Source organism: Taurulus bubalis (genome assembly GCF_910589615.1).
Source record: "Taurulus bubalis genome assembly, chromosome: 2".
Taxonomy (NCBI): domain Eukaryota; kingdom Metazoa; phylum Chordata; class Actinopteri; order Perciformes; family Cottidae; genus Taurulus; species Taurulus bubalis.
In genome coordinates this window covers 29,063,049-29,079,732 of record NC_136590.1, presented here as the reverse complement: position 1 = coordinate 29,079,732, position 16,684 = coordinate 29,063,049, and positions in this window count along the sequence as shown.

The window sequence follows — 16,684 nt, the reverse complement described above, 5'->3', positions numbered from 1 at the left end:
ACTTAATTAGTCATCCGATATTCACGTTCTGGCAAAAGATGCCTCTGGGCTCTTTCTCCTTCCATCTGTGAGTTGGAAAAGGACTTCCCGTTTTTTTCAACCAGTCTCATCTTCTTGTTGCCATGGTCTTCGCTTTCTGGAAAAGACCACCATATTGCTTTTAGTATCGCTGTCACGTTCCTGTTATTTAAGCAACCCACCCTTCCTGTCCTTATCACACACCTCTTCAGGACCTCAGTCTGAGCAGCCACAGCTGCCTGCATGACAAGGCAGATAAGGGATGATAGTGTTCAGAGCATGATATTAAATTGCCCATTTCAGTAGTTTGCTTCTTTTTTTTTGTCAAGAACTCAGTTGTGTGTGTGTGTGTGTAAGTGAGAGAGGAGATATGTTAATGATTGTTGTATTTGTGTCCAGCATGTACCCGTAAGTATACACATATTTTTCTCCCTTTTTCTTTCCACAATTTTTTTCTTAGCGTTTGTACAGCACATATGTACACACACACACACACACACACACACACACACACACACACACACACACACACACACACACACACACACACACACACGTACATGTATGCATGTGGTTTAAAGATTTTATCAAGTACCAAGTGTCTTGCATCATCGAGCACTGGGGGCAGACAGCTTGTCCCCTGTGCAGCAGACTGGAAGGCCGGGATCCCAAAGGTCAGCTGCGCTCCGCATAAACAGACATGAACCACTGGCCCGGATGTTTTCAGCAGCACGAGAGGCAGCTCACGGCCAGATGAGCACAAATCAGAAACAGTGCCAGTCAGAACCTTTAAGCCTTTGAGCACCATCTGGTTCTGGGCCTATCCACGAGGAGCAAATCCCACCAGGTTAGAAGGGACAGGAGGATAGACAATGGAAGGGGAGAGGAAGGAGTACAAAGAGCAGCAGGAAGGAGAGCAAAAAATAGGAAACAGAAATATACAAAATGCGTGTGTCCATGGGACAACTTTTCTCAGCGGTTTAGCTTTTACACATTTGCAGTCGAGGATCATGAAGACTGTTTTGCTGGTTACAATCCATTTATCACATATTTAGTTGTGTATTAATTCATAATCATCAGCCGAGCAACCTAAATTAGCAGAAATTACAAATTTTGATTTGATATGATTTTATGTTGTCATTGTGTTATGATATAATTGGGGTGATAACAATTTATACACCCACCACCCCCATTGTAATACATTACACAGAGTTAAGATCATCTCTTGAGAAACATAATTTATCAGGTAATATGCCTTACGCATGTGCTGTAATTGAAGCACATCCTTGGCAGGTGAGATATCAGGAATAATGCCGGGAATAGTAAGATACATGAAAGATAGAGCCTGCAACACTGTATTTGAGCCCAAGGATAAAGAGGTATTTGTAAATGTTTTAAGGTTCATGAAAAGCCAGAACGTTCACACCCATTGAAAACAGAAAAACACCTGTGTGGCACCCTCAAAAAGACTGGCGATAAACCAGCAGCAACGCCTTTCTATGTACCACCAGCACCTAGCCAGCAGCATGAGACTGACCCAGACAGCAGCAAAAGCACTGGCGAAGAGCAGTAAACAGAGCTAGCAGCAACAAATAGGGCTGACCTGGCTTGAACTACTTATTTATAGCAGTGTAAAGTCTGAATGGGCCAAAATAACAATGGTTTCCTTAAAGATCAAATAAAGGGATCACCCAACAGCAACAATACCTAGAAACAACGGAGCCTGCAATGTAATATAGTGGAAACCTCTCTGGATCCCCTGTAGTGATCACATCAACATTCAGTACAGGCAGCTTCAGGTGTTTCAAGGGAGGCTTCAAACACGGGCGCTTTGCCCATGTGCATTTGTATTATTTCACGATCAGCCGTGGCTTTTTCTTTTTGTTTGAGTAAACTTCACCAGGTAGCTTGAGGATTACCAAATTGCACTGCTGCAATTTTGTAAAGGAGTGAGTCAACCCAGAGATGTTTTATCTATACAAGCAGTTGATTACTGCAACTGATCACTCTCAGCAGTTTAAAGTGCTATTTATTTTGCTCACACAAGATTTTCAATGTTGCAAGCGTGACAATAAATATATATTTTGTAGATTTTAATCAGAGTTTAATAGTGTTTGAATCTGTTTAAGGTACATCCAAAGTAAGTATGTATCACAGTCAGTAAATGTTAATTAAAAATGTTAAAAAAAATTAAAAAAGTATCTTTCAGTATACATAACTGCCTGTGGCTTTATCTTTACAGGTTATGGACAACATAGGGCTGTAACTACACTATCAGTGAACTCCTGCCTCAACTTTTAAGAAGATAGGACAAAGTATGACTATTTTACAGTGTTTTCTTTATAAAGAAATCCAGGCAGAGCTCCAAAAAAAAGAACATTTGGAGACTCCAAATGCACACATGGTAACCAAATGATATTCTGACACTCTAAAGGTGTTTTTTCCTATACATGTTGATATATTTCATCAATTGGAGCAATATTTACAATTTACAATCACAAACATTTACCAATGTGTGTAATAACCAATAACAATGAAAAATATAACTTTGACTTCAAGTGGAGCAGATCTATTGAAAAATAGACAAATAGGCCAAAAAGGCATAAAAGGTCTTAGTCGCCAAACTACTCATTTCAGAATAAACTGTCAATCCACAATACTGTCATTGACTGACTGACGTAACATTGGTTTCTAATCCTAATGAGTTGCACCATGTAAACAATAAAGGAAAACTGAATAATCACCCATATATCATCATCATTTCTTCATATTGGCTAGCTTTCTAATAGAATCCTCCTGTCCCAGTTTGAACAGTAATTTGCATTCACACACTGCCTTATTTGGAAGCTCCTTTACGCCATGTTGATTAGTAGTGCACACTCACCTATCCAGTTGGTCCTAAATGAAGTTCAAAGATAATTTACTGTAACTCAGGAGACCGTACCTGGCAGAGGTCAGGCAACACACTGAAAGAAGACTGATTATTCAACTTCAATTGGGAACAATTATTCTGGTGAACCTGGCAAACAAAGAGTCGTATCAAATCCCCCATGATGCAGCTGCATAATTGACAGTTTTTGCTGTCATTTCCTTGACTTTGCTCCACTACTGCACTGCACTGCACTGCACTGCACAGCACACACACACACACACACACACACACACACACACACACACACACACACAGAGAGAGAGAGAGAGAGAGGAGTTGCCTGGCATCCCTCAGTCTGCCTAATGATGTCCACAGAGCCACAGGAGGAGCACGGGGAGAAATGAAGGACTTTGGAAAATCTCACTAACGCGCACTGTGTTGGAAAGATTACTCAATTATCCACTGCAGCCATATTCAGAAACAACACAGCCTCACATTTTGGCTTTCATTTTTAAGTCAGTATTATGGGAAGACCTCATATGTTGCGTCCTTCAAAAGTTTCACTCGACTCAGTAGCACAAAATGTCTTGAACAAAAGTTGTTTCTGTGGATAACACATCTCCTAATTTTGCATTCTTAGTCACTCCCAGTCAAAGTGTGTTGTAATCAAAACATGCTTCAAGTCCAACACTCCCTGCTTTCTGACTTGCAGAAAAAAAACATGAACTTCCTTTAAAATCATCCCGCCTCTTCTGCTCATTTTGTCTCAACAGTATACCTCGCAACTTTGAGGAGAACGCTCCATTCCCTTCGCCGCTCTGGCAGTAATAGTGATCTATGGTAGATGACTGTTTTGTTGTCACTGTGTGTCCCGGCCCGTAATTTCAACAATTCTCCAGGGACCTATTATGCTGTTATAATTACCATTGGAAAAACCAAGAGAACTGTTTGTGCCCATGCTAAGCATTCATCATGCCTTCCTATGCCTGCAGGCTGCACGGCTCCACTGCTTGATTGATTGTACACTTGAAATAGAAAGATTTTACGTCTGAATAAAGATACGACGATTCTTTATAAGTGCAGTCAGACACACCTGTTTGCTCATCTAAGCTACCCTTGACATATTAATCATATTTCTCACGGTGCAGTAATATTCTTTACAACCTCTTAATGAAAAGCCTAAGAACTATTCACACATTCACCTTTTTTCTTAATGTTCTGACATTCAGGTGCACTTTCATACAGTGAGTAAGATGCTATTTTGTCACATGTAGATGTGAGTGGAATTGAGCCTGTTCAGGGGAAAAAAACTGTTTTGCTTTTCTTTGATGATGCAAAACACATTATTCCTGTTACTTCTGTGTCCAACTGACACACTATGGGATGGCTTTAAATTGTGAAATAAATAGAATATGTGTCACAAGTTTAACAGCGCTTTGGTAGCGGTGCCATTTTTCACAAAAAAATATCTTTACACAACAAGATGTCGACAGTTATGGCGCTTCGTGTCTGGGGATCCATTTTAAATGTTGTAGGGAGGAAGAACACAGATACAGTTAGCTGTTAGGTTAAGAGCTGCAGGAAACAGGCTCTTACTGCAGTTCGAAAATAATCCCCAGGCTGTCCCATTGTATGGAAAACCTCTTCAGTTGTGCGTCGTGCAGCATGGGATCTAATCACAAGTGCTCACGGTAATGCTCAACATGGGTAGATTAGATTAAATGTGCTTGAGGGCCAGATGTAGGACTATCTGAAATTGTCTGATAACAAGATGGAACAGCACAAAAGATATTACCAAAAAAATCCAGATTTCTTTATATTTTCAAAATATTTTCATTTGAATAGCATAACACAATAAATCTGATCCTTCAATAGTTTGTTTAGCTGTGCTGTAAACAGGTACACAAGTTGTTATTATTGCATATTGCTCATGGCGTGTTTGCTGCCCCCAGTGGTTTCCAGTATGATAAATAAAATAAATGTACGTGCCGCCACCATGTAAACAATTTTACGTCAGGTTTAAGCAACACAACCACTTGGTTAGGTTTGCAAACAACGTCATGTTTGAGTTTAAAATAAGTAGGTAACCTAAGTGAAATACATAAACACGTCACGAATGTAACTTGACTGTAATAACTCAACAACATTTTGGTATGGGAATAATGGTCTCCTGGTTGAAGGTCCTGTGTTTGTGAGAGCCATCCACCTCCCCTCCACCACTTCAAATGATCCTAATTGACTAATTTAACGTGTTTCTGTAAGATCAGGCTAGTAATTTCCAACTGCACTCTGGGACCTGCATTATTTCAACAATGATTTTCGTTCCTCATAGGAAAGGGATACATCGACAACTATAAACCGCTCTCAGTTGCATACAACCCCTGAATTATTTTTGTTTTAAGACAAATACCCTGAAGGAAATCTTCAGGGCGACCTGGTTGTTCACCGGGTAGAGCGTGTACCATGAAGGCCGAGTCTGGCCCGGAGCCCATTGCTCCATGTTATCCCCTCTCTCCCTCCGTCTGTCCTGTCTGTCTGTCTTACTATCAAATAATGCAGAAATGCCAACAAATATTCTGAAAAAAAAGAAAGAAGAAGAATGTGATCTTCACAAAGATCCTCTCAACTCTGGTAACAGAGGTGTGTTGGTATACGTGTGTGCATATGTGCCAGTGACGTAGAGAATTTCCACATTGTTGGGTGTATTTGGTGCATGTGCATACATGATTAGTTTATTATTGTGTGACTATGCTGTTGAGACTGATACAACTGCAGAGTTTTAGCATTCAGCAGCATGGCCTCGGTTCACACTCAAATATTTGCACAATCAGGCCTGTGTCTGCCTGCGATCGTCTCTGTGTGTGTTTATCAAACAATGTGTGCTCACCAACTTGTAGCGATTTGCACAACCAGTCATCAAGCCGCCTTTCCTGCTGCACCCACCATTTGACTATTGAGGTTGCCCATGAGGCAAATGGGACCTGACGTCGGTAAGTAGTCCTCCCCACACTCTGTGCAGGTGGCGTTGCAATCAGCTGTCCTGGCCTATAAATGGGGCTGACTGTTCCAGCACTTAAAAACAAACAGGGGAACAGAATTCCAATTGCTTTTTGGACTGAGATATGGTAAGGGATAACAGCCCTGTTTTCTTTGATTATCATCCTGTTTTTTTGTTTGTTTCTCATTTTAACTTCTGCAGTAACAGTTGAAAGGCTCCTCATATCATTCAAACCGCACTGTAAAAAAACACTTGTGTTTTATCTTTGGGAAGCTAGCAAGAGAAGCAGAAGTACAAATCGTATTTGTTACAAAACTGCCGGGGCATAAGTGAAAGCAATTCATTTGTGTCAGACAGGAGGCAAATATACATTGAGCCACTTGCCACAGACTTCAGAGAAAGCTCACTGAAAACTCAGTGTGGCTCAAAACTGATTGATTGTGGCACAGTCAATGTCATGCCCAGTTTATTGTTCCAGACGCAGCGGTTTTCACTCTGTGGCCAAGTCTAAACCATTTCCGTATACCTTATCAAAGTGCCAGCACATTTCTGGGCGTTTTTCAACGTTGTCAATTTAACTGTAAGAGGGGTGAGACTTATGTCACATCAAAACACCACAAAATAGACCAAAAACTAAAGCTGCCATATAGAGTCTCCCCGCTCTTATGTCCCTTCTATTGTTGCCCGTACAAACTGCAGCTTGATGCGTCCTTGGAAATGCCCAGTGTGCCACACATCAATTCAACCGCTAGTAAGAAAACCAGCTGGCATAATGGAGCTTGGTGTTGAAGGGTGTTCCCTGCTCCTCTCATCTTAGATTAAAAATGCACGAGACATTTCCCTCACACTCAGTAAGAATATTTTGGAATTGTAAATGCTGAAACAGTTGTAACTTAAGCTTCCCCTATTCAGGAAACACTGCCCATGCGCTTACTCACCTGAAGAGGTAATTACTTGGTTTAGCTCCAACTAACAATGCTTAGCCATGCGTCTTGCATTTTTGTTTGTGGGGAAGAAGATAAGAGTGGAGTGTATAAGGTTATAAAAAAGGCACAATGATGGAATACAAGTCCCTCACAGAAATTTCTGAAACAGACTGAATTCAGGTGCCTGTCTGAAATATGTCAGATGTTGAAAACAATGATTTGACAGATGAGACCCAGCGCCCCCAAAACTGGGGGCAGAATTCTTCATCAGGAGGTATTTCTCACTCTCAAAGTACTCATACTCCCATGAATCGATACCAGAGCCACTGATCTGACATAGCAAAAAAAAACTGCAAAGCCTGGCCTTAAAAGAACATATAAGTTAATGTTACATGTTTATGACACAATTCAACCATAAATATTAACATTAAACCATAAATATGACTCGAGAAGACTCAAAAGTGACCCGAGAGAGCTCCCCAAGTTATGAAGATATCAATTGTCATACCCTAGCTTGATGCCACACATGATTGCCGCACCTTTCTGGAAAGCTTATGACCTATACAATCCCAAATCTACTGTCAGACAAAGCCTCAGGAAGATATCAACCACATTCCAGCCAAATAACTGAAATATGACTATATCTTATGAATGAAACTATATTCCACACGGCCTTGCTTGGTATGTATGGGTGCATCTGCTTGAGCAGAGGCCGTCTGTTGTGCAGAGGCGTCCAAGGTCCAGGAAGAAAGTTAGGGCATTTTTCTTTCAGCGGACCTAAACCTACGGTTCATGAAATCTGCACTAAATGAATTACTAAAAAAAAGCGATGATATGCATAATTAAAAAAGAGAAAATACATCCTGGATGTTGTTTTTTCTGAATTTTTATTTTTCTGTGTTCCATCATCAACCAATATACCAGTAACACATATACTGCTATATGAACCTCTTAACTAGTCTCACAATTGTTGTCTGTATATTATACCTTTTGAAATTATTCAAATAGCTCTTGTGGTTGAGGATATATTCTGCATTTAGTTTGGCTATGCAAAACCATTCAAAATGTTTGAGAAAAATGGCTGGGGCTCAACTGGGGTTAAAACGGTTTAAGGCATTTTAATGAAATGGTTATTTTTCACTTGAAAAGGATGTGTTCGGGTGCTAAATGGACTGCATCCTAGCTGTGAAGCACAGTACACATATAATATGTTTAACATTCGAAGGCAGGGTTCACCCTGGACAGGTCACCAGTTTATTGCAAGGCACATATAGAGACATACAACCATTCTAACTCGCATTCACAGGCATTTTTTCTTTTGAGTTTGCAATTAACCTAAGCTGCATGTCTTTTGACTGTGGAAGGAAGCCGGAGAACCCGGAGGGAACCCACGCTGCCACGAGGAGAACAGGCTTATTTTAAAGTTGTTCAAATATGATATATTTGGTCAATTTGAAGCATGAACATATTTGTGGTACTCTAACTGATGTGATTATGTGCCTTCTGTAATAGATAATTAATGGTGCATTAATTGTCCATTTCTTAACTTTAAGTAGTTCAAAAGAATAACAAGCTATGTGGACAAATAGAAGAAAGAAGAAGAAATTATCTTTTAATAAATTCTTCTCTGCATTTGACCCATCCTTGGATGGGGGGCGGTGGGCTCCCCTGTGGGGCACCCGGGGAGCGGCTGTGCCCTGGCTGCTAGGGGTGGAGTGTCTTGCTCAGGGACACTTTGACATGTGAGCTATGGGGGGACTGTGGATCAAACCGGCTACCTCGTGGTTACTGGACGACCACTCATTCCACTGAGCTACAAAAGCCTTTTAAATAGTGGCAGGGTGTCTAGTTGTGAGGGTGTGTCTGCATGTTATCTGTACATCCACACACACATTTCCGTTTATTTCACGCAGCCTGGCCGCTTTTCTGCTGGAAATCTCATTTTGTTGAAATAAACTATCTGTATCCTGTTGTCTAACATCCTATCTACGTAAAGGAAGTGTCACTGACTGTATTTTTGTTTACAAGTCCTGACCTCAATACAATAACTGGAGCCCTCCAACAGTTCCATTTATGATCATAAATCTGATGGCCTCATCTGAGCTCCATAAACTATCATTCTCTGTGCATAGCTCAGAAAGCAGCTCAATCGGTTTAAGATTCAGCTTCGACAACAGAGAGGTTGTGGTTTTCAATCCTGGCTGCTTCAGTTAGTTTAATATTTTCATATTTACTTCATAAATCACAGAATACCACCAAGATGTGTCGGTACTTTTACATCCAGCCCACAGTTGTATGGGGATGCATACAATTCAAGGAGTTTTGTTCAAAGTACTTGCTCATTTTCACAGCACTCTGCCGCACAGTACATCACTATCAGCTGTGACAGTGAAGCGACACAGTAAAACTGAGGTGTAAAGCTATATAGTGATAGCTCACATTTACAGTCACAGCTGACCAAAAAAATAAAATAATAAACAGCCATATGTGATGCGTAACAAATGCTGGTCCAGGGGCTTTTTCACTTCAATTTTCCGTCCGTAAGAATTGCTGATGTGAAGAATTACATGCCTACAGCCATTGCTGTAGCTGCTGTGAGCAGCTGGTCTCTGCTAAGGAAGCAGACACATGGAAAGACATACAAGCACACAAAGGTATGTGTACATACAGACACAAATACACATGCACACACCATGACAATAGTATTGAATCTGGGCCCACGCTCTCATACCTCTTACAGCATTTCCTGCTCAAGGGCCTTTCAACTCAAAACCCAACAACACAACTTTTCAACTCAGGCAGCACAGTCCAAGGACATGACTAATACTCACTCAGTCCTTTTGGAGCTCGAGCCAAGAGTAACAATAACTATCCACAGTTCACAGCTCATAGATATTGTTTCAGAATGTATACAGTACAGTGCTGTATAGCTATATCACTTGGGGCTGGTATCAAGAGTCTCAAAGCATTTAGAGAGACACCTACAATCAACCCAACATTGGATTGTTGAAATAAACTGGAATACCATAGGAAACCCCAAAAGACACAGGGAAAAAAAATCCAATAAGAAATCTAAAAATACTCAATGGGAGATTTAATATTAGGACCACATTTGCAAAGATCACAAAATAGTAGGGGTGGTGGAAAAACATCTATACAGCATATTATCGCAATATTTTGCATGGCAAATTGTATCGATACACAGAAGCCGAGTATCGGTCTTATTATATCAATTTTAAACTTTTTGGTCCTAGAAAAATCTAATCAATTGCTTTTTCAGCCCACTAGATGGTGCGGTGCTGTTTTCTGGTGAGGCCAGCAGAGGTCCCGGATCAGTGTGATTGGTAGGAAGCTGGTCAAAAGAAAAAATGGAGGCATCGGAGAAAGAAATTAGAAATGCGCCGTCCGCGTTTAAATTAAACGTTTGGACTTCCTGTCACTCGTAGTGGCGCTGCTCGCACAGCTGTTGCACAACACAACATTCGCGACACAGCGCTGGTCAAAGACGTACAAAAAAGCATTAATTAAACTGGCTACATCAAGCATGCCATGAAGCCGTTTCATCCTGTCTACTAGGACAACAGTGTCATCAGCATTAGAACATGGACCATTTCAGGAATCCATTGCCTGTACGTTGTTGTCTAATCGTTCTAATAAGCATGTCAACATACATCACAAACAAGAAGCAGCATACGGGGGATCCTTGCCTTACCTTGATGGAGGTTGTTCGTGTGGTAGAGCCCAGGATACTTGTCACATTGTGCATTGACATCATAGCCAATAGCATAGGTCCTCTACACCCAAATTATTATTAAAGATGTTTAATAGTTTTCCTCCTTGGACCGTGGCATAGCCTTTGGAGAAGTCTATGAAAGCAATATCAGGTTGGTCCTTCTTTCTGACACAAGTGCCACAATATATTGCCTTGCAATCTCTTTCAGGCTGGTCTCCTGCCTGCTCCCGGAATGGCTTATACCAGACCATCAGTCTATTGTTCAGCACATAGACATACAGCTTCGCTGCATGTTATTTACACTTATCCCTGGGTAATTATCACAATCAAGGGGGATAAGTTGAATAACATGATCAATCTAGCTGGGGGCCCACGTCATTGGATTGCCACAAAGATGGAGATTAAAATGTGCATAAAAATATGAACCACTTACCTGGCGGAAATTCGAACACGCTTGCGCTAACCCAGAAAAGGCCCACTACTTTTCCTGGCTGTAGCTGGTGGGCAATCACAAGCTGAACTCTTGCCATAGTGTTTTGGGTTGTCTGGTATGTATTTTGAATGAATGAATGAATATATACTTTATTAATCCCCAAGGGGAAATTTTGTGTCGAGTAGCAGCCATTTACACAGAAAAGATAGAAAGATATAAAAACAACAGGGATACAATAATAATACTAATAAAAATAAACAATAAAATAAAATAGCTGGATGAAAGAAAGAAGAACAGAGTATTAATTTAGGAATTAAATTAACTTAAACAGTAGAAGTGCAAGAGTGCAAGTATGTATGTGCATATTAAGTGTGTGAGGTGTAAATAAAAATAACAGCAACAACAAACAATAGACAACAAACAATTATTTGCAAAAATGCAAATAATGTATGTAATATAATATGTTAATATGTTAAGTGTGAAGTGTAGATAACCATAAACATGTACAGTGGTTAATCCACATAGGATCTGGCAAGCGGTGACTTGTTGTAAAGTCGTATTGCCGTCGGCAGGAATGTTCTCCTGTAGCTGTCCTTGTTGCAGCGCAGCGTGATGAATCTCTTAGAGAAAGTGCTCCTCTGGCCCTGCAGCAGGTGGTAGAGAGGGTGGTCCAGGTTGTCCAATATGGACAAAAGTTTCTTCAGCGTCCTCCTCTCCACCACATGCTCCAGAAGCTCCTGCTTGCAGCCAATGATGGAGCCAGCTTTCTTAACTAGCTTGTTAAGTCTGTTGGTATCACCGGCTCCAATGCTGCTCCCCCAGCAGACAATGGCAAAGTACAGGGCGCTGGCCACAACCGACATCCCTCTATATGCAGTGTTGGGGGTAACAAGTTACAAAGTAACGGATTACAGTAACGATATTACTATTATAGGTAACGAAGTATAGTAACGCATTACACTCAAAATATTGGTAACTACACTACTTTACCAGACCTCAGGAACGCGCTTTAATGCGTTATCCAAGCCATTTCTACCAGTCCGAAAAGTTCTCTTTTAGTGGCGCGCGAGTCACACGACACTTCCTGCATGAACAATAGCAACAAGCTGCTAGCTAGCGCTGCTGCTGCTACTGCCCCTCTGCCCAAGTCAGGTGTCGAGCCTGGTCCCGCTACCTTCGGTGGTTTTCGGGGAGCTAGCGGAAGTAGGATGACGGGGCAGGAGCCCCAGCTGGCTACAGCGGGGAGCTAATAGGGACTCTGACCGAAGGTAGTAGCGGCTCGTAACCCGATGTTTACGGTAGATTGTTCATGCAGGAAGTGTCGTGTGACTCGCACGATTATTATTATTGGAAATTATATTAATTAATAATAATGCATTTGTAGCCCTGGGGGTTAATAATAATAATAATTATTATTAGTGTTACTAAATAACTCTCTGTGAGATATATATCCTGCTGGATTTAGGACACAGGTGTCATTTGGGTTCACCAGGGATCATTAGTGAGCAGACCAGGTGGGGGCGGAGTTTAGGAGAGAAAAGGGGGAAGGAGGAAGGAGAGGGTAAGAGCCAACGTGAGGTGTGAATGAACAGGTGTGGAAGGACACGTGTGTATGAGAAGGTTGCTGAGCTGTGGCTGATGGGGACGTGTGAGCTGGGAGGACGCGCCGCTGGTCAAGGACGTTGCTACAGACGGAGCTGGGAGGACGCGCCGCTGACTGAGGGACGGCGGGCGGAGCGAGAGGCAACACGGCACCGGAGCGACACTGGCCTGAGCTGTGTGTGGGAGTGAGTGAGTGAGTGAGTGAGTGAGTGAGTGAGTGAGTGAGTGAGTGAGTGAGTGAGTGTGTGTGTGTGTGTGTGTGTGTGTGTGTGTGTGTGTGTGTGTGGGTGTGTGTGGGTGTGTGTGGGTGTGTGTGGGTGTGAGTGTGTGGGTGCACCCAAGCAGTAGGATATACGAAGGATTTGTTTTGAAAAGTCTGTTTTTTAGTTGGAAAAGTTTGTTTTGTTTTGTTTGTATTATTGTTCCCCAAAAGGGTAGATATGATTTGAATAGATATGATTTGAACAGTAAACAAATTGTTTTAACCGGAAGCCGTTTGTCTGTGGTCAGTCTCTCTAACAGTTAATATGGTCAATTATTTAATCGTTTAATTATTTCCATCAGGACAGGTAAACCTTCGGGTAGCTACCTTTTTTAAATGAACGAACCCAACCACCAAATCATTAGACCTACGATAATAGAGAATGGTGGGGTGCTACACATTATTATTGAAAATTGAAAATAAAGTGATGAAAGGGCCATGATGTTTGTCCATGTATCTTTGCGGTTAATTTGGACATTTGCTTAAAGTAAAATAAAGTAAAGTAACTAGTAGTGAAGTTACTTTTCAAATGCAGTAACTAGTAAAGCAATCTAGTTACAATTTTCAGAAGTAACTAGTAATGTGTAACTAGTTACTTTTTCTGAGTAACTACCCCAACACTGTCTATATGCAATGTATTTTCTCCATCAAAAGCAAGGGGATTTATCAGCCTCTCCATATGTTCTTGGAAGTCAGCTTCAGAAGATATCTCTTGTTGAGGAACCCTCCCCTTTCCTATTGATAACTCACCACAACATATTAACACCAATGTACTCCAATATACAAAAACGAAGTAAAAGTGCTTCCTGGTTTTAAGTCAGATTACATTCTAGGGGGTATTGGACTGGGACTATACAACGATTCCGCAAACCACTGTAATGGGAATTTTCTATCCTTAGTTGTAGATCTTAGTTGTATTCTGTCTAGGAACCTCTTAAACCTGTTAATGCAAATATCCTTCTGTCTAATGTTAATTGCATGCCACTCCCGTAGCTGTTATCAAGTATCACTCACGTCTGCCGACAGGTCATGAATTAAGGGAAGGAAGAAGACCAGGGGGTCTGGTCCTTTGTTCTAGCCTCAACCTGAAACCCCAGACTTCTTTGTTCTAACCTATCTTTGTTCTCTGTATATAAATGCCCATGTAACATGTTGATCCTCAGTGCATCCTTGAGCAGAGTCCAGAGTGACTCTGCTTAGGGATGACTCTTCTCTGCATAAGGAATAAATGATTTCATAGACAAGTTCTGGATTCTCGATGTTCATGATTTCAGCTTAGAAAGACTCAACACCGGGTAGGGTGAATTTTACCGTTATACCACACAGTCATATCTCCCAGTGTCTGGTTAAAGCCGAGGATGGGTACAGTGAATTTACATTAAGAGCAAATAGGTCTGCATCGATATGCATGGTTTCCTGCAACAGGGGTTGTGCGAGTGAGTCATAATTGAATGCAAACACAAATACTGAGCATGCTGGAGCAAAATCTTTGCAATCTTTGTAATTAATAATTTCCTCAAGGAACATTAGTTTCATAGACAGTGGGGCTTGATTAGATGGCATGTCAGTTCTTTGGTTCACTTTGAAACTTTTACACTTAATTGAACAAGCTGTGATCAGACAGTAGTGCATGTTATTGCAACCTTCAAGGAGACCTTTCACTTCATCTCCAAACCTAGTGTTCATATCACCAACAGAAACATAGTCACTGGTGTTGTCCTGGGTTATGCCCTGACTTATGAGCCCTACAGGAGGAATATTTTTTTGTTTTGTCACCAAAAGCCTTGCCTGCAGTCATTTGTTTTTGCCCTTTTATGTTGAAACAATTGCCGTATGATTGCCTTCTGAAAGGGAATATTCAGCTCTTCTGGTGTGCTCAAAATGTGATTACACAACCAAAAAGCGCTCCTTGATCACTTGCGTTTCTATCAGGTGGACTGTTCGGATCAAGGGCCGTTTCTCAATACCCAAGTACACAAGTACGGACTTGTTTACTTTTGGAGTCTGGACTTGAAGTCCAGACTCCAAGTCCAGACTTCAAAAGTACGGTAAATTGGAACGGAAGCTTACTTGATGACGTCATGACGTTGGCAGCTCTTTCTTCACGTACGTATATTTAGCGCCAGTGGTGGGAAAAGGTATAGAAGATTGCTGTGGATATAATGTATATTAGATATAATATATTAGATATAAATATATATTAGATCTTAATTTATTAGATATAATATATATTAGATATTAACATATTAGATATAATATATATTAAATATAATGCTGTTATAATAAAGCTGCTTCTGATTTTTATTGTATATATATATTATTATAGATATATTATACAGATATATTATATATAATAATAATAATAATAATAATAATAATAATAATAATAATAATAATAATAATAATGGATCGGACCCCGAGGATTGCGGTTGCGGTCGGCCATCTCTATCAAGAAGTCAACGTTTTTTTTAACCAGGCTACCCATTGTTCTTTTTTGTAACCGGTCCTCCCACTTATAGGTAGACTTGACAGTTTACTTCGTACACCCAAAGAAAAATGAATGTAGTTTAATATTGTATAAAACTTAGATTGAATGTTTTTGGGATGTTATCATTTAGTTTAATGTAGTTTCTGCTGCTGTTGTACTCTACTGGTTATACTGGGAGGTGTATCTAACATCTATTCTCTTTCATATTGGATGAAGGAAATACAAAAAAAACTAGATTACATAGAAAATACCTTTACATTAGAACATTGCTCATGTTAACATTTATTTCATGGCTGTTGTAATATTAATATATATTCTATCCAGGCCTAATAAGATGGCAGGCACAGATGGCAGGCACCTGACCACACAGGTCAGATATTAATACTGGTAGACCTCAACAATTCATATTTAGAAATCATTATTTATTATTATTATTAGTCAAAACACAAATAAATATACTACATACATTAATGTTACAACAATTAATAAACAATGTTTAACCCTTGTATGGTGTTCGGGTCTGTGGGACCCGTTTTCATTTTTCATGAAAACAAAAATAATATGATTCATTATTTTTTCAAACTCAGATTTATTGACCTTGGCTCTTTTTCTGCGAAGAACATATATCGGACAAAAATTTTCGTCGACCGCACACCGTAACCCCCCCTACACATTTATATTACATACAGAGTGTTCGGGTCCACTCGCTAATAAAAGTGTGGAAATTGTAGGTCCTGTCTACCTTCAGTCTGTCCTCCTCGTGTGTGTATGTGTGTGCGCCGTTCCCACACAAGTTTGCAACATTGATGCAAAATTCAAGCACTTACACCTACCTGCTCTCACATTCCCGCACTTTTTACCCTCTGTGTGTGTGTGTTCACGCGCCCGTGTGTGCGTGTGTTTGTTAGTGGGCCTGCTGTAAATCAGTGTGTGTGTGTGTGTGTGTGTGTGTGTGTGTGTGTGTGCGCGCCGTTCCCACGCAAGTTTGCAACATTGATGCAAAATTCAAACACCTACACCTGCCTACCAATATGTGCAACTGAAGGACCATGTCCCGATTCTTTCTATATTCTGGTCTGAAGCTGACCTGAGACCAGCCTTCAGGCTCTCCAGGAACAGCATCAACATGCTGGTCCAGGTGCTGCCCCGGCAAAAAAAACATGGATGGAGCCATGAGCTTGAGCTGCTGGTGACGGTGTACTGTCTGCTTGTGGAGCCTCCTACAGGGTCACCTCAGACATCTCTGCCATGCCACCGTGTGCAGGACCGTCCACAACGTGGTGGAGGAAACGATGACGATCCTCCAAAGAGTTGTGCATTTCCCCAAAGCAGAGGAGATGGAGGAGGTGGGG